Source organism: Panthera tigris, chromosome B1, assembly GCF_018350195.1.
Source record: "Panthera tigris isolate Pti1 chromosome B1, P.tigris_Pti1_mat1.1, whole genome shotgun sequence".
Lineage (NCBI taxonomy): Eukaryota > Metazoa > Chordata > Mammalia > Carnivora > Felidae > Panthera > Panthera tigris.
In genome coordinates this window covers 82,696,337-82,715,641 of record NC_056663.1, presented here as the reverse complement: position 1 = coordinate 82,715,641, position 19,305 = coordinate 82,696,337, and the positions used below count along the sequence as shown (strand labels likewise).

The 19,305-nt window shown below is 38.8% G+C and overlaps 1 non-coding gene and 1 pseudogene across 1 annotated transcript; one reads left to right on the top strand and one right to left on the bottom strand.

The window, feature by feature from the left end:
- Positions 1–7,018: 7,018 nt before the first annotated feature.
- On the bottom strand, positions 7,019–7,864 carry LOC102951127 (annotated as a pseudogene).
- A 5,663-nt stretch (positions 7,865–13,527) lies between these two features.
- LOC122238179 lies at positions 13,528–13,634 on the top strand. Its single transcript, XR_006217141.1, has one exon. It is a non-coding gene; the product is annotated as a U6 spliceosomal RNA (small nuclear RNA).
- The last annotated feature ends 5,671 nt before the right edge of the window (positions 13,635–19,305 follow it).

The window sequence follows — 19,305 nt, the reverse complement described above, 5'->3', positions numbered from 1 at the left end:
CAGTGCAGAGCCCAATGCGGGGTTTGAACCCACTAACTGTGACATCATCACCTGAGCCAAAATCAAGAGTCATACACTTAACCAGCTGAGCCACCCAGGAGCTTCCCAATTTATTTTTAACAAGATTGAAATTTAAGCAGTGTACTAAAAACTGTTCAAGGTAGAAATAATGGCACTTTTAAATCCATGAATCTAACGATAATTTTAAACTATTTCACATGATTTACATCTACTACTTCAACTGAAAAATAATCAGGTAATAGCACATCTTACCTCATTGAAAATGATTTTGTGAATCACAGTTGCTATTATTTACGTTGTTTTTGTATTTCACTCTCTCTGTATTATGTCGTATAACCTCATGTCAGTGTTTGTATTTTGCATAAATATACACCATAATGTTATGAATTTTTGCTGTGGTTTGTGTGATATGAAAAAACATTCTCACGCTAACATCTCACGCTAGTATCTCACGCTAACATCTCACGCTAGTATCTCACGCTAACATTTATTGGACAATTCTCTGACGGTTAAACATGGCCTTGCCCAAAACCGCATCATCTATGTCATAGACTGGACACTGTCTTACCAGTACAACCTGTTTTGCTGCAAAGTTAGATTCCTATCAACTTTGAACACTTTACAATGTTCATTTCACTTCATGTTTACTAAGAATATAATACAAAATCTAACAGTCTTTATGTCTGTTCTCATTCTTCAGTTGCTTTTCCCCTCATTCCTAAAGAGTTTGCAAAACAGACAAAATACACAATCCTCTAAGCTAATGTAATAAAGACCAATTTTTCCCCTGCTTGGTTCTCCTCCCCTGCCCCCGCCACCACCATTAGGAAAAATATATCTATAATAAATTTCTGAAAAATCTCAGTCTGAACTATCCTTTGGAAAGTTAAAACTTATCACTTGAGGTGTATTATTTTCAACAAGAGTGCACCATTGTTTAACATTCAAATTACTTGACTATTACCTAGAAAGATTTAATAGTCTCTGTGAATAACGAGAAATACGAATTTGGTCTCTGCCCAGGTTCCTGACACAGAGCTCCTTTTAAAAGACTCGTGGGGTGCTTGGTGGCTCAGTCGGTTAACCATCTGACTTTGGCTCAGGTCATGATCTCACAGCTTGTGGGTTTGAGCCCCACATTCGGCTCTGTGCTGACAGCTCAGAGCCTAGAGCCTGCTTCAGATTCTATGTCTCTCTCTCTCCTTCTTTCTTTTTTCCCCTCCTCTGCTAGCACTCTGTCTCTCTCTCTCTCTCTCAAAAATAAATAAACTTAAATTTTTTTGTTTTTAAATACGCTTGTAATTTCTGGGGTGGTAAGAGCTCTAGAAGCATCTTTTGGTCTAATATTTGGTGTTTGACCCCAGTTCCTGACACAGAGCTCCTAAGTCCCTCACAATTTCCTGGATGATAGGGGCATCTTTTGTTCTGATGAGACAATTCTTGATGGGCTCCTGGAGAGCTTGGGGGTGGGGTGGGGTGGGGGCTGGATCTCGTCAGGAGAAACACCAAGCCCTGATTAGAAGTTTGGATCTTTCAGCCCCACCCTCAGCCTCCCAGGAGACAGAGTTAATCATTGAAAACACCATAAAATTCCCTAAATTGTAGGGTTTGGAGAGCTTCCGGGTTGGTGAATACATACGCATGCCAGGAGGGTGTTGCACCCCAACTCCATGGGGACAAAGGCACCTGTGGGGGAGACCTTTCCAGACCTCACCCTACATAGACCTTCATCTGGCTGTTCATCTGTATCCTTTGTTATATCACTTATAATAAGCCAGTAAATGTGTTTCCCTGGGTTCTGTGAGCCATTATAGCAAATTATCGACCCTGAGGAGAAGGTTGTGGGAATCCCCAACTTATAGATCTATGTAGCCAGTTGGTCACAAGTACGAGTGACAACCTGGGACTTTCAACTGGCATCTGAAGTGGGGGCAGTCTTGTGGGACTGAGCCCATGAATAACGAACACAGGAATAAATATGTCTTAGAATTAATGAAATGTAGTAATTTTCTTTCATGTCTTTTCTGATAGCTTTATATTTTTCCTTTTCTGATATGTATATATATTTTTAAAAATTCTTTCTGACATTACGGAAATGTAACATATAGCTTAATATTTTAACTTAGCATTTGTAGCATTTTGATATAGTATGCAAACAATATACCAGTGAAATTTTAATACCAATTAATTTTTGTATTGAAGAAAAGTTCATAAAAAAAACAATTTTTACAATTACTTACCAACATTTCCTTTATATCTTTATAGTTTATTATAGTAATATATCTGTATAACACATTTACTTATAATAATATGTTATCATTATAAGTATATTATAAATATATAATACAAATATGTATTTATGCTATATATTTATAAATATAAATATTTATTATGTATCTATGTTGTATGTTATATTTTTCAAAATATATATTACTTATGTGATGTTTATTTATACATAAAAACATTATACATGTATACGATATATAATACTTTCACATAATATATTATCTCCATTAGGATAATATACACACTACCTATAGCATGTAGTAATATATTTTATAATATAATTTTATATTTATATATGTCTACATTTATAAAGAATTACACTGTATCCATACATATTTATATAAATATATTATTTACGTATGTATAACATAATACATATTATTAACATATTTATATTATGAATACATAATTTTTATTATAGTTACTTTTTTATTCATTAAAGGTGATTTGTCATATAGTGAAAATTTTTGTTGATTTAAACTGGGACTCACCAATAGCATTTGGTACAGCAAACATAGAGGAATATCTGAACCACTACATGAGTTGTTAAATTTAACCAGTGCAACCAGTACCAAGAAGAGATTTCTCTCTCTCTCTCTCTTAAAAATTTTCATTATCTTTGATAATCATTCTATCAGCCAGAAAAACAGTTTTTTATGATAAGCACATATTATTTTAGATAATAAATCAGTGAGATTTTTCAGTTATCAAATTCTTGCCTCTTTCATAAAATGGAATACAAAATATCAATCAGGTTAGAAAATGACCCTTAACTTTCATCTGTTGGATGACTATAATATAGTGATTTTGTTAGCATAAGACACATCAGGGCTGTCTGTTGGAAAATTATCACTATAATTTTGCAACTCATCCAAAGCAATAAAGATATCTGTATTAGTTATTTATTGCTGCCTAACAAATTACCTGGAAACTTAGTGGCCTTGGACAACAATGTACATTTATCATCTCACACAGTTTCTGTGGACCAGAAACTTGGAAGCAGCTTGGGTGGTAATTCTGGCTGGAGGTCTCTCCTAGGATTGCAGTCAAGATGTCAGCCAAGGTACTCCCTCTCTCTGCCCCTCCCCCGTTCATGCTCTGTCTCTCTCTGTACCAAAAATAAATTTAAAAAAAAGTTGAAAAAAAAATTTTTAAAAAGGGGCACCTGGGTGGCGCAGTCGGTTAAGCGTCCGACTTCAGCCAGGTCACGATCTCGCGGTCCGTGAGTTCGAGCCCCGCGTCAGGCTCTGGGCTGACGGCTCGGAGCCTGGAGCCTGTTTCCGATTCTGTGTCTCCCTCTCTCTGCCCCTCCCCCGTTCATGCTCTGTCTCTCTCTGTACCAAAAATAAATTAAAAAAAAAAGTTGAAAAAAAGATGTCAGCCAAGGCTACAGGGACCTGAAGGCCTCACTGAAGCTGGAAAATCTGCTTCCAACGTGACTCTCTCATGTGTATTGGCCAGAGGCATAGTTCCTCACTCTGAGGCCCTCTCCTTAGGTCTATGTGAGTATCCTAAAATCCTGACATCTAGCTTCTTCCAAAGCAAGTGATTTGAGGAAGAACATGGATGCCTCAATATGTTGTAAGACTCATCCTCTGAAGTCATACACTATCATTTTTACAATATCCTATCGGTTGGTTATTCCCACTAAGCGTGGAGGAAACTATACATGGACATGGTACCAGGAAGCTAGGATTATTGGAAGCCATCTTAGAGGCTGGTTACCACAATATCTATGATGTAAATGTAGCGCTCTTGTATACTGCACAACTTGAACAACCATGCATGGCAGCCTTGAGCAGTTACATTGAACAATATACAGTGTTTTTAGAGAAGATGTTTTCTGTCTCTCTGAGCAATAAACTAGTTTGATAGGTAAGATTTCTTCCTAACTTCTGTGGTTTTTAAATTTAATTTGTATATTTTCCCCCATATTATCCTATCCTAATGTGTTCTTTTCCTGATACTGTATCTTATAATATGGTAGATGGTCTTCATAAATACTTATTTCTCTTTCCTCTTGGTTCTAATATATCTTGTTTCTTCTTTACTCTTTTCTTTTTCTCTTTTAGTCCTACTCCATTTTCCCTTTTTGACTGTCTACTTCATTCAAACAAATAGTGAATAATTTTAAAGCTACCCTTAAATAAGTGTTCTAAAACCATCAGTTCTATACAAACTGCTTCTCTGATTAGGATGACATACAGACCACATCCCACCATAGGATGATGTCTACCTTCTGCTTTATACCTGTTGAGCTGGTGTAATTTTTTTTAATATGAAATTTATTGTCAAATAGATTTCCATACAACACCCAGTGCTCATCTCAACAGGTGCCCTCCTCAATGCCCATCACCCACTTTCCCCTCCCTCCCACCTCCCATCAACCCTCAGTTTATTCTCAGTATTTAAGAGTCTCTTATGGTTTGCCTCCCTCCCTCTCTAACTTTTTTTTCCTTCCCCTCCCCCCATGGTCTTCTGTTGAGTTTCTCAGGATCCACATAGGAGTGAAAACTATGGTATCTGTTGTTCTCTGTATGACTTATTTCACTTAGCATAACACTCTCCAGTTCCATTCACGTTGCTACAAAAGGCCATATTTCATTCGTTCTCATTGCCACGTAGTATTCCATTGTGTATATAAACCACAATTTTTTTATCCATTCATCAGTTGATGGACATTTAGGCTCTTTCCATAGTTTGGCTATTGTTGAAAGTGCTACTATAAACATTGGGGTACAAGTGCCCCTATGCATCAGCACTCCTGTATCCCTTGGATAAATTCCTGCAGTCCTATTGTTGGGTCATAAGGTAGATCTATTTTTAATTTTTTGAGGAACCTCCACACTGTTTTCCAGAGCGGCTGCACCAGTTTGCATTCCCACCAACAGTGCAAGAGGGTTCCCGTTTCTCCACATCCTCTCCAGCATCTATAGTCTCCTGATTTGTTCATTTTAGCTACTCTGACCGGCATGAGGTGATATCTCAGTGTGGTTTTGATTTGTATTTCCCTGATGAGAGTGACATTGAGCATCTTTTCATGTGCCTGTTGGCCATCTAGATGTCTTCTTTAGAAAAGTGTCTATTCATGTCTTCTGCCCATTTCTTACTGGATTATTTGTTTTTTCGGGTGTGGAGTTTGGTGAGTTCTTTATAGATTTTGGATACTAGCCCTTTGTTTGATATGTCATTTGTGAATATCTTTTCCCATTCCCTCGGTTGCCTTTTAGTTTTGTTGATTGTTTCCTTTGCAGTGCAGAAGCTTTTTATCTTGATGAGGTTCCAATAGTTCATTTTTGCTTTTAATTCCCTTGCCTTTGGAAATGTGTCAAGTAAGAAATTTCTGCGGCTGAGGTCAGAGAGGTTTTTTCCTGCTTTCTCCTCTAGGATTTTGATGGTTTCCTGTCTCACATTCAGATCCTTCATCCATTTTGAGTTAAGAAAGTGGTCTAGTTTCATTCTTCTGCATGTTGCTGTCCATGAACTGGTGCAGTTTTAAAAAGCTTTCTGTGTCTCATAAGCATCCCAAAGTAGATGATAAATTGTATGGTATAAAACTGACAGGGAATACTAATAAGGAATTTATGTCTATTTTAGGCAATTTTATACAAGTATTATTCTTAGACAAGTCAGCTGGTTTTATGAATATTAAAAATAACTGACAATTTTCCTAGAAGATGGCTGCATTTGGGTGAAGTGTGAAAACCAAGGTGGCCTGTCTGTTAATGCATCATGAAAGATTGGGTGCTCTTTGTGGTTGCACTTAGTCTTATTTAAAAGTGCTCTTTAAATATTATTGAAGCCATGCATATTTAGCAGTAGGAGGTAGGCCTATTCTATTGATGGAGGAACAATAGTTTAAAACAAGTCAAAAATATTCTGCTAACTGTGGCTTGCATGATTTTAAAATGTATAACCTGCTTAATGACGTTTTAGTCATCAGTGTGGTTGGTTTATAACTTTGATTTGGATGAAAGACTCAGAGTCTTTAATGAGTCTAGTGGTGCTAATTCAGAGAGACTGTCAGGTGGAGAAAGGGGAAGAAAGACCTGGTTGGAAGAGTGTCCAGAGAATTAAGAGAAAACTAAAGAATTCCCTGTGGTAAGGCACCCAATAAAAGCCAGCTGCTGGTGGGCGTCCTAACCTCCTTCCCTCTCTCCTTTCTCCCTCCCTTCCTCCTTTCCACCCTTCTTCCTTCCTCTTTCTTTCTCCTCTTCATCTTCCTCTTTCTCTCCCTCCCTAACCCTCTGTTTCTGTCTCTTTTCTTTCTCCCTCCCCCACTTCCCATTTCTTGCTTGCCTGCCTTCTTACCATAACTTAATGGAATTAAGAGTGATTTTTATCTCAGATTTGAACATGCTCAGAAATGTTTCTCACAATTAGTTTTCGTGTGATTTAATTATGAACCATCAGATTCTACTTTTTTTTTTAAGTTTATTTATTTATTTTGAGGGAGAGAGCAAGCGAGGGAGGGAAAGTTTATTAAGCTTATTTATTTATTTAGAGAGAGAAAGAGAATCCCAATTCCAAGCAGGGTCCACACTGTCAGTGCAGAGCCCGAGGCGGGGCTTGAACCGATGAACTGTGAGATCATGACCTTGAGCCGAAACTAAGAGTCGGACGCTTAACCAACTGACCCACTCAGGCACCCCCACCCTTTATTTACTTATTTTTCCTTTTGACACTGGCTGAAAGACAGTTTTTGTTACTTTTATGTACCAAAAACCCAACAGTGTACCCTTAGCCCAGTTTGGTGGACAGTTCTTTGCCTTTTCCATCTTGGCAGTGACCACCCACTCTGAACTTGGGTGTTGCCTCCCCAGTGACGGTGGATCTCAACATACCTATTGTCATCATTGGTCCTGCTAGCTTCCACCTGCTTAGCCAGTGCTCTCCTGGCTTCCAAGTTTACCTGGGTGAGGGTGACTGGTGCAGGTCTTCCTGTGGACCAGATGTCCCCGCCTGGCCTTCCCCTTGATGATGCAGTAGGGAGCCCCCATCTTACCACACAAGGCAGACAGGAAGACAACCAGCTCAATGGGATCCTGTGCAATCACTACCGGCTGAGGCTTCTTGTTTTCCACTACGGTGGTGACACTATTAACCCTTGCTTGAAGGATAGGTGGCATCTTTGTGGGGACATCCCCTTAGCAGCTTTCTTCTCTGTCTGGGTCAACAATCTCTGTTCTTCTCTTGCTTTGTCTCTGGTCTGTATTTGTGGGTCAGTTTCAGCTGTTGAATAGCTGCTTGGTGGCCCAAGGCCTGAGTGAACTGAATGGCCGCAGGCACTTTCAGAAGCTTATAGAGAAGAGCCATCTGTTGAGGTAGCTGGATGTAGTAAGGCCATTTGACAAAGCAGCACATGAGGTCCCTTTGGGGCTGGATGTACTGTCCAATGTCAAAATTCTTGGGCCTTTTCTGTCAGGGGATGGAATACCTTCTTGGCCTCCTGTGTCTTCCTCCCATCAGCCCTCTTTCCTTTTGCATCTTGGGCAGCGGGAGGAGAACAAATTCTACTTCTTTTTAAAAAAAACATTGGTGATAGGTTGACAGTCATCAAAATGCTGTTCTTTGACCTCTGAACTTTGGGTTGTGACCTCTGAACTTCAGGTTCTCTGTAAGCACATTTCCAAACACCCCAAAGTACTTACTTACCTTTTTTCCCTCCACCCCTTTATTTTTAGTACCACTTCCATGATTTTCTCCGTCTTCAATGCTTCTATAACCTTAAAATACGATTCCTGTTCTTGTACTTCCTATTTTCTGCTTTTTGGCCATAAATTCTGTTCCTAGTCATGGCTACAATATATTCTTGTGTTCCATTTGATGTGTTTTTATGTGTTCTCACATGTTAAGAATTGAAATTACTAACTTTATAAATCCTAACTTATTTACTTCTTAGTTTTCCACTGTAGTTGGGCAAGATTAAAAATTAGAGCACTCTCTTCTTTGTGAAAATTCTGTATCCTGGGTATCTGTCCTAACCTGGGCTCGTATAAAACTCATTTTGCATCGACACTTCTTGGCATACTCTGCAGGATATAGAACAACTCTCCTGAGATCACTGGGGTTCTCTGGAACTTGGTGCTTGGTACCAGCAAAGGCCCTTTGTGCCCCTTCGACATCTCAGTACCTCACAGGTATATGAGGTGAGTTCTCCTGCTATCTGGACCTCCTCAATTTGAGTTGATGGTCCTGACTTTTATTCATACTCTTGAGGGTTACCAGGAATGTTCTGTAGGTGGAAATAGCTTGGAGGGGTTGGAGTTGGTGTGTTGGTTGTTTCAATGTGGCATTATACTGATGTTATTAATGTAAGGTTTGAGTAAATTTACTGTCTAGAAATATGACAGACTGAATCACTGAGCTCCAAAGAGCAGGGACACTTGCTCCTTCCTGCCAAATGGTGCTTTCAGGTGACTGAAAGCCTAGTGGAAGTGTCTGAGGATATTCCTGGAGATGTGGTCCCACAGGAATTTCCCATCTCATAAGATACTTAATGATTGGCTAGTTCAGGGATGCGTCCATAAGGATTGATCTGTCAGTGCTCTGAGCCCCCTTGATGGTCTTAGACCTCACTGAGAGAAACCGAGACAAATAAGAAAGTCTATAACGACCATTTGGAAGTGATTGTCATAAGTAGCACCCTCTTGACTCACCACACTTGATATCCTTGGATCTTATTCAAGCCTTATTCTAAAAGCTGAGACTGAAAGAAATGGGGAACCGTGCTTCCAAGGTTGGAACAGCTCCCAGAAAACCAGCATCCACCCATGGAAAACTGCAGCAGGCTATATGTACAATGCATATGGAACCTATACTTGAAGTGGTTACTTCGATGGGAAAATTTAAGGATAACCTGGGTCTCAGCTGACCCAAATAATGTTCTTTCGACATGTCTGAATTAGTTTTCTTGCATGCGCAGAGAAACCCGGCTATAAGACCAAGTACCCAGAAACTAGGGAGTTACTTGGTCGAGTCAGTGAAGCCCCCAGCTTATGGGGAGGAGTCTCCAGTTATAGAGATTCTCGGGGCTTGTTTGTTTGTGTTTGTTCCTGCGGCTTTTGGTATCTTTGCACAAAAATGGCCGTGTTCTAACTAGAAATGAAAAATAATTAAGGGCTCCATAAATTATGATGCTGTCTCATTATTAGTTTTGTTTTAATAAAAGGGGGCTATTTGGCAATTGGGTCTTTAATGTCCTCTACACAAATATTAGTGAAACAAAGGCTAAATTTTGTCTACATCTTGTTTGTGCCCATGTGTGTTATAAATGTGAGATATTTTCTTTACCTCCGGGTAGTATGTAGCTAAAATGAACTTGTAACGGAGCTCTATTTAATTGATTTAAAGGCGAGCGCATGTGAAAAGTGGGCATTCTAAAACTCAAAAAGATAAAAACTAACCCAAATATTTTTCAATGATGTTTTCACACGATCTGGGATAAAACTCCCTACATTTAGACTTTTATGTGACTCCATAATAAAGATGCATCACAGGAAGGGACCTAACTGGTGGTCCAAGGAGATAAAGATGAACAAAAATTTTAGACACCTCAATACTGTCCCTTCCGAATAGTCAGGATAATGAGGAAGAGGAGGAGGAAGACAGGCAGACACTAGAAATCCTAAATCCAGCCCCGCCTCCAGGCACAAGCCCCAGAACCAATGCCCAGCCCACTGCCTGCTCCTCTTGGCTCTTCCAGAAGGCTGAAAGTCAACCAGAGAAAAAGCCTGTTCTCTAGGAGGAAAAGACAGGAGATGGAAATTATTTTCTTTTAATGTTTTTATTTATTTTTGAGAGAGAGACAGAGCACGAGTGGGGGAGGGGCGGGGAGAGGGCGAGAGAGAGGGAGACACAGAATCCGAGGCAGGCTCCAGGCTCTGAGCGTCAGCACGGAGCCGGACGCTGGGCTGGAACTCCTGAACCACGAGATCATGACCTGAGCTGAAATTAGAAGCTTAACCGACTGAGCAACCCAGGCGCCCCTATTTCTTTTTTAAATTTTTTTTAAGTTTATTCATTCTTGAGAGACAGAGACAGGGGCGCAAGCGGGGGAGGGGCAGAGAGAGAGGGAGACACAGAATCTGAAGCAGCCTCCAGGCTCCGAGCTGTCAGCACAGAGCCTGGTGCAGGGCTCGAACCACGAACTGTGAGATCATGACCTAAGCCACCCAGGCGCCCCAGGAGATGGAAATTATTAAAGAAAAAAAAAAAAAAAAGATGTCGTTAGTCCCAAAGTTTCAATCTGCCTCCGGCCTTGCCAGCAGCACACCTGATGCGCTTCCTCCTCACCCTCCTCCTACACCGGCACCTGGGTGCCCACACAGCCCCGCCCCATTCCATCATCAGTGTCTCCACATCACAGGCTCCCGCTCCTCCCACACTCACTATCAAGGAGCAAAAAGCACCCCAAGCCGCTGGGCCACCTCCCTATGAGGTTCAAACTGGAGGACCTCCTCCAGCAGCGTGAAGAGGCCCACGTGCTCCCCTGGACCAAAGCGCCCCGCGGAAGCCCCAGGTAACACTGACTGTGGGGAACCAGTGGATTGACTTGTGAGCGGACACAGGTGCAACATATTTGGTATTAAAGCTGCTTCAAGGTTGTTGGCTTAATGAAAATAAACGTGTCTTTTGAGTTATCCTCATGAATGTAAAACCTTTATTCTACCAAGGTTTACTCAAGTCAAATAAGCTTGTGTTATATCAGTTGCAATTTGCCAACAAAAAGTGACTGAAAATGATGGTTGATTTTTGTCTGTCTCATAAAGTTTTCATGGGTAATTGTTAAGAGCCAGTAGGTTAGGTAAAAAAGTTTATGGGTACACTTTTAAATAACTTCCAAAATCTTTGGTAACCCAAAACTTTGGGGTTTTTGCTACGTTAAATGATAAATTGGGTTGAATTCATTGGATTTCTAAGTCTCTTGTAAATAAGATAAAATACTGAAACATTAATGACTAAACCACAAGGTTTGTCTGTGTTGTCTCATTACAGAAAAGCTAAAGATATTTGGGTCTGTTAGGAAACGTATGAAAACATTGCTGAAAACAATGTATATTGTATGAAAACAACAAACATTGCTGGTTCTCTACTGTTTGCGTTTCCAGATTCAGGGAAACTTTTTCTCTTAAGACATCTATGACTTACAAAATTTGATAAAATATTCCTTTATGAAAAAAATATAAGCATTTACCTTTTCTCCATAACTGAACCCTCCAGAATTAAAAAACTCTCAATGAATATTCTTCTTTCTCTTATGGAATTATAATTATTTGGATTTGTTCAATAAAAATATAACACGACACCTTTGGAAACATTGGCTATATTACTAAGGCTTTGACTGAAATGTCATATTTGAGAGATGCATGCATAGATTCAGATATGACCATATGACTTTAAGGAGCTCAGGTCGATTTTAAGGAACCAGTAGAGCTCTTGGAAATGTTGGCCTGATACCTTGCTTACAGAGTTCCCAGCAGACTTACCAGGTGAGTAGAAGATGTCACTTCCTGGCAGGTGCAGGAACCTCAGGATATTTTGGGGACCTTGAGAAGAGAGGAATTCACCCAATCTACAGATATTGCAGATGAATCTAATGGTGAGTTATTTGGCTTGGTGTCTGGCCTTAAAAAGCTGTTAGAGTCTCCATTTGAAATTCTTTATAAAAAGGTCTAGCAAAGCAAATGAAAAAAAAAAAAAACCTATATGGTCAATCACTATTCTTACTGTGCATATGCAAATAATTTGGCCAAGTTTGTAAAAACTAGACTTATTTCACAAACAAATTAGTCTTTAAAAAATTTTTTTTAAATGTTTATTTATTTTTGAGTGAGAGAGACAGAGTGTGAGTGGGGGAGGGGCATTGAGAAGGAGACACAAAATCCAAAGCAGGCTCCAGGCTGTCAGTGCAGAACCAGAGGTGGGGCTTGAACCCACAAACCGTGAGATCATGACCTGAGCTGAAGTCAGATGCTTCGCCCCTTATGAGCAAATTACCCTTAATTTGGCTATCTTTGACAGGAAAGAAAATGAGTTTAAAAAGAAAGGTTGTATTTCAATAACACATTTTTGTGCATGTTAGGTTCTACGTCTGGTTAATTATCTTTGAATGTTTGTTGTTTGCCTATAAAACTGGACTGACACTGAATTCTTCTCGTTTCCTCAAATATCTGACCATGACTCTCCAAACTAAAGATTACAATCTTCTCCTGTTTTCTGATCTTAAAATCATTAAGAACTAAAACTTTCTTTTTCCTGAAGTCCTGCAAACTGAAGTTGGACAACTTGAGATAAACTTCAGAAAAATTGCCACAATAGCTCATGTATAGACAATGTTCATGCCTGTTCTCTATGAGCCACTCAAAAGGAGCACCAGAGACATTTGAACTACAAAACAGAAAAATCCATCAGATTGCTGCTGTGTGCTCCCACTCTTTCTGAGGATTCTTCAAGCCTGACACCTAAAAATCTTCTCTCTAGCACTTGGACTCAGACACTGGGCCTATAGTTTGCTCCAACAATTAACCTGTGTTTCTTTTATTTCCATTGAAATGCCTCTTGTTAATTACTGATTGCTTGCTGAAAAAGGCAGAATCTATACAATGGCTAATACCACTTGCCTTCACCCATATTAACTCCTCCTGGGAAATAAGAATCCATATAAAATCAAGCAGGAAGCCACTTGGCTACAAGAAACCATTGACCACCATACCCCCCCCCCCACCTTTTCCAAGGTGGCTGGGACTGGTTTACTGATCTATTGGATACCCATCAATATCAGATCAGTTTTAGAGGGAATGAAAAACTGGATTTGACTCTACTGTTAATATTTCTGGGAGTATACTTGGGGATAAAACTAATAATGTCATATAGTGCCAAACCATGCAGAAAAATATCCAAGTTCTCAGATAAGGAAAGATCTGTGATACCCCATCCCTTAAAATAAGGGAGTTACAACCTATACCATGTTAAATCCTTCCATTCCAAAGCCCTTCTGTGCCCTATTTTGGCTTGAAGCAGTTACAGAAGACCACCTCTGCCCCTATTCCATAGAAATGGAATAAAGATTGACAATGGAAAATTATAACAGGAGAAAATTTAGCATGTCTGACTCTTTGTTGCTTCTATTTCCCTTGCTGCTAAGACCTATAGATTAAAAACTTCGGCTTAGTCCTGCATATAGGCATGTTACAGCTCAGATTTACAAATAAAAAATGTGTGCTTGCTTTGGCAACACATATACTAAAATTGGAACGATACAGAGAAGATTAGTATGGCCTCTGCAGAAGGATGACATGAAAATTCATGAAGTTTTTCATATGTTTACCATGAAGGTAGACTTAGGGAACTTAGCAACTTACTAAAACATAATAACATAGGAGTCCAAGAAGATGAAGAGAGGAAAAAGGGGGCAGAAGATTTGTTTGAGCAAATAACAGCTGAAAACTTCCCTAATCTGGGGAAGGACACAGACATCGAAATCCAAGAAGCACAGAGAACTCCCATTAAATTCAACAAAAGCTAGCCATCACGAGGCATATCATAGTCAAATTCACAAAATACACAAATAAAGAAAGAATCCTGAAAGCAGCAAGGGAAAAAAAGTTCTTTAACCTACAGGGGAAGACGGATCATGTTTGCAGATCTGTCCACAAAAACTTCTCAGGCCAGGAGGGAATGGCAGGAAACACTCGATGTGCCAAATGGGAAAAATATGCAGTCAAGAATACTTTATCTGGCAAGGCTGTCATTCAGAATAGAAGGAGAGATAGAGTTTCCCAGACAAACCAAAAACTTGAGATTGTGACCACTAAACCAGACCTGAAGGAAATATTAAGGGATACTCTTTGAGTGAGGTGGGCGGAGACCAAAAGCAACAAAGACTAGAAAGGAACATAGAACATCACCAAAACACCAGCTCTACAGGTAACACAATGGCATTAAATTTGTACCTTTTAATAATCACTCTAAATGTAAATGGACTAAATGCTCCAACCAAAAGACATAGGGTGTCAGGGGTGCGTGGGTGGCTTAGTTGCTTAATCTACTAATTCTTGACAGCTCAGGTCATGAGCTCATGGTTCATGAGATCAAGCTCCACATCAGACTCTGCAGTGACAATGTGGAGTCTGCTTGGGATTCTCTCTCTCCCTCTCCCTCTGCCCCTCTCCAGCTCACACACTCTCTCTCTCTCAAAATAAATAAATAAACATTAAAAAAAGACACAGGTTATCAGAATGGATTAAAAAAAAACAAGATAAATCTATATGCTGCCTACAAGAGACTCATTTTAGATCTAAAGACACCTGCAGATGGAAGGTGGGGGGATGGAGAACCATCTATCATGCTAATGGACATCAAAGAAAGCTGAAGTAGCCATACTTATATCAGGCAAACTAGATTTTAAAATAAGGACTGTAACAAGAGATGAAGAAGGGTATTATATCATAATCAAGGGGTCTATCCATCAAGAAGATCTAACAATTGTAAATATTTATGCCCCCAACTTGTAAATACCCAATATATAAATCAATTAATAACAAACATAAAGAAACTCATTGATAATAATACAATAATAGTAGGGGACTTTAACACCCCACGTACAACAATGGACGGCAGATTATTTAAGCAGAAAATCAACAAGGAAACAATGGTTTTGAAAATTAAAAATAGAACTACCCTACAACCCAGCAATTGCACTACTAGGTATCTATCCAAGGGATACAGGTGTGCTGTTTCAAAGGGTCACATGCACCCCAGTGTTTATAGCAGCGCTATCAACAATAGCCAAAGCATGAAAAGAACTCAAATGTCCATCGACAGATGAGTGGATAAAGAAGATGTGGTATATATACAAAGTGGAGTATTACTTGGCAATCAAAAAGAATGAAATCTTGCCATTTGCAACTACATGGATGGAACTGGAGTGTATTATGCTAAGCAAAAGTAGTCAGAGAAAGACAAATATCATATGACTTCACTCATATGAGGACTTTAAGATAGAAAACAGACGAACGTAAGGGAAGGGAAACAAAAATAATATAAAACCAGGGAGGAGAACAAAGCATAAAAGACTGAAATATAGAGAACAAACAGAGGGTTGCTAAAGTGGTTATCAGAGGGGGGGTGGTCTAAATGGGTAAGGAGCATTAAGGAATCTACTCCTGAAATCATTGTTGCACCATATGCTCTTTGGATGTAAATTAAACAATAAATAAATTTTTTTAAAAAAGGAAACAATAGTTTTGAATGACACACTTCACTGGATGGACTTAACAGACATTTTCAGAGGATTTCATCCTAAAGCAGCAGAGTACACATTCTTTTCAAGTGCACATGAAACATTTTCCAGAATAGAACACATACTTGGTCACAAATCAGTCCTCAACAAATACAAAAAGACTGAAATCATACCATGCATATTTTCAGACCACAATGCTATGAAACATGAAGGCAACCACAAGAAAAATTTTAGAAAGACCACAAATACATGGAGGTTAAAGAATATTCTACTTGGGGCGTCTGGGTGGCTCAGTTGGTTAAGCATCTGACTTAGGCTCAGGTCATGATCTTGCAGTCCATGAGCTTGAGTCCCACCTCAGGCTCTGTGCTGACAGCTCAGAGCCTGAGGCCTGCTTTAGATTCTGTGTCTCCCTCTCTCTTGCCCCTCCCCTGCTCATGCTTTATCTCAAAAATAAATATTTAAAAAATTAAAAAAAATATATCCTACTAAAGAATGAATGGGTTAACCAGGAATTAAAGACAAATAAAAAAAGTACATAGAAGTAAATGAAAATGAAAACACAGTAGTCCAAAACCTTTGGGATGCAGCAAAGGCAGTCCTAAGAGAGAAGTATTTTGCAATACAGGCCTACATCAAGAAGCAACAAAAGTCTCAAGTATACAACCTAACTCTATGCCTAAAGGAACTAGAAGAGGAATAGCAAATTAAGCCTAAAGCAAACAGAAGAAGGGAAATAATAAAGATTAGAGCAGAAATAACTGGTACAGAAACAACAACAAAAAGAGCAACAACAAAACAGTGGAAGATGATCCTGGCAATAGATGCAGAAAAAACATTTGACAAAGTACAGCATCTATTCTTGATAAAAACCTTCAAAAAAGTAATGATAGATGCACCATACCTCACCGTCATAAAGTCCATCTATGAAAGACTCACAGCTAATATCATCCTCAATGGGGAAAAATTGAGAGCCTTTCCCCTTTGGCCAGGAACAAGACAAGGATGTCCACTCTCACCATTACTATTTAACATAGTACTGGAAGTCTTAGCCTCAGCAACAAGACAGCAAAAAGAAATAAAAGGCAACCAGATCAGCAAGGAAGACATCAAACTTTCACTATTTGCAGACGACATGATACTTTATGTGGAAAACCCAAAAGACTTCACCAAAAAATTGCTAGCACTAATACATGAATTTAGCAGTCAAAGGATATAAAATCAACATGCAGAAATCTGTTGCATTTTATACACCAAAAATGAAGCATCAGAGAAAGAAATCAAGGAATCAATCCCATTTACAATTGCACCAAAAACAGATACCTAGGAATAAACCTCCCCAAAGAGATAAAAGATCTGTACTCTGAAAATTGTAGAACACTTATGAAAGAAATTGAAGAGAACACAAAGAAATGGAAAAGCATTCCATGCTCATGGATTAGAAGAACCAAATATTGTTAAAATGTCTATACTACCCAAAGCAATCTACACATTTAATGCAATCCCTATCAAAATACCACCAGCATTTTTCACGGAGCTAGAACAAACAATCCTAAAATTTGTAAGGAACCACAAAAGACCCCAAATAAGCAAAGCAATCCTGAAAAAGAAAAATAAAATGGAGGCATCACAATTCTGGATTTCAAGCTATATCACAAAGCTGTAGTCATCAAGATAGTATGGTACTGGTACAGAAACAGATACATAGATGGATACAGATACATAGTGGAACAGAATAGAAAACCCAGAAATGGACCCACAATTCTTTGGTCAGCTAATCTTTGACAAAGCAGAAAAAAATTGCCAATGGAAAAAAGACAGTGTCTTTAAAAAGTGGTGTTGGGAAAACTGGACAGCAACATGCAGAAGAATGAAACTGGACTTTCTTACACTATACATAAAAATAAGTCAAAATGGATTAAAGACCTAAATGTGAGACAAGAAACCATCAAAACCCTAAAGGAGAACACAGGAGCAACCTCTTTGACCTTGACCATAGCAACTTCTTACTAGACATGTCTCTGGAGGCAAGGGAAACAAACAAAACAAACAAACAAACAAACAAACAAACAAACAAACAAAAAAGAACTATTGGGACTTCACAGGATAAAAAACTTCTACATAGTGAAGGAAACAATCAACAAAACTAAAAGGCAGCCTAATAGGAGAAGATATATGCAAATGACATATCTGATAAAGGGTTGGTATCCAAAGTCTACAAAAAACTTATCAAACTCAGCACCCAAAAAACAAACAATCCAGTGAAGAAATGAGCAGAAGACATGAATCGACACTTTTCCAAAGAAAACATCCAGATGGCTAACAGACACATGAAAAAATGTTCAACATCACTCATCATCAGGGAAACACAAATCAAAAGCAAAATGAGATACCACTCAACACATGTCAGAATGGCTAAAATTAACAACACAAGAAACAATAGGTGTTGGTGAGGATGTGGAGAAAGGGGAACCCTCTTGAATTGTTGGTGGAAATGCAAACTGGTACAGCAACTCTGGAAAACAGTATGAAGTTTCCTCACAAAATTAAAAATAGAACTACCTCACAACCTAGGAATTGCACTAATAGGTATGTACTCGAAGGATACAAAAATACAGATTTGAAGGGGTACATGTACCCCAATGTTTATAGCAGCATTATCAACAATAGCCAAACTATGGCAAAAACCCAAATGTCCATTGACTGATGAATGAATAAAGAAGATGTGACATATATATATATACTATATATATATATATATTTATACTATATATATATATACTATATATAGTAATATTTCACTGTGTGTATATATATACATATATGTATATATATACACACAGTGAAATATTACTAAGCCATCAAAAAGAATGAAATCTTGCTGTTTGCAATGACATGGTGGAGCTAGAGTGTGTTGTTCTAAGCAAAATACGCCAGTCAGAGAAAGACAAATATATGATTTCACTCATCTATGTGGAATTTATGAAGCAAAATAGTTGAACATATGGGAAAGATGAAAAAGAGAACAAACTGAGGGTTGGTGGAGGGATGTGGGTGGGGGATGAACTAGATGGGTGATGGGTATTAAGAAGGGTGCTTGTGATGAGCACTGGGTGTTGTATATAAGTGATGAATTACTGAATTCTGCTCCTGAAACCAATATTGCACTGTATGTTAACTAAGTAGAAGTCAACTAAAAATTAAAAAAAAAAAAAAAAAAAGACTTACAAAAAATGCTCTTTACCCAAAACTTACCTTATCTGAGGCAATGAGGAAGTAGCCAGAGAGGTCATCATCCCAATTCTTCAAGATTGAAAAGTGATCAAAACTCAGGGGGAAACTGAAACTGTGCCCCATAGAGTTAATGAGATTAAACTACCAGAAAGTTTAAAGTTTGTTTTTCAGATAACTGTTTCCCCCTGATCAGCTATTGTGTCTTTTCAGACCCCACCCACAAACTCATTAGCTGTCTCTGCAAGGGCCTGGACTCAAGGTCCACTGATACGGTTCCAGCCTAGGAACAAGCAAGGCCCTGCATGCCTTAACCTAGACCACAAGCCTAAGACCCATCCAGGTTATACCAGCTCTTGGAGCAAGTCCATAGCCCCTTCTCCGTTCTAAAGTAATCTCCTGATGTCAGGAACTGAACTTTGCCTTGTTCTGATGTCAAGTCTCCACCCCAAAGTGAACATGGGAATATACATTACATACATGTTTGTTCAATCCACATACTCCATCTTTCCTCATAAATAATC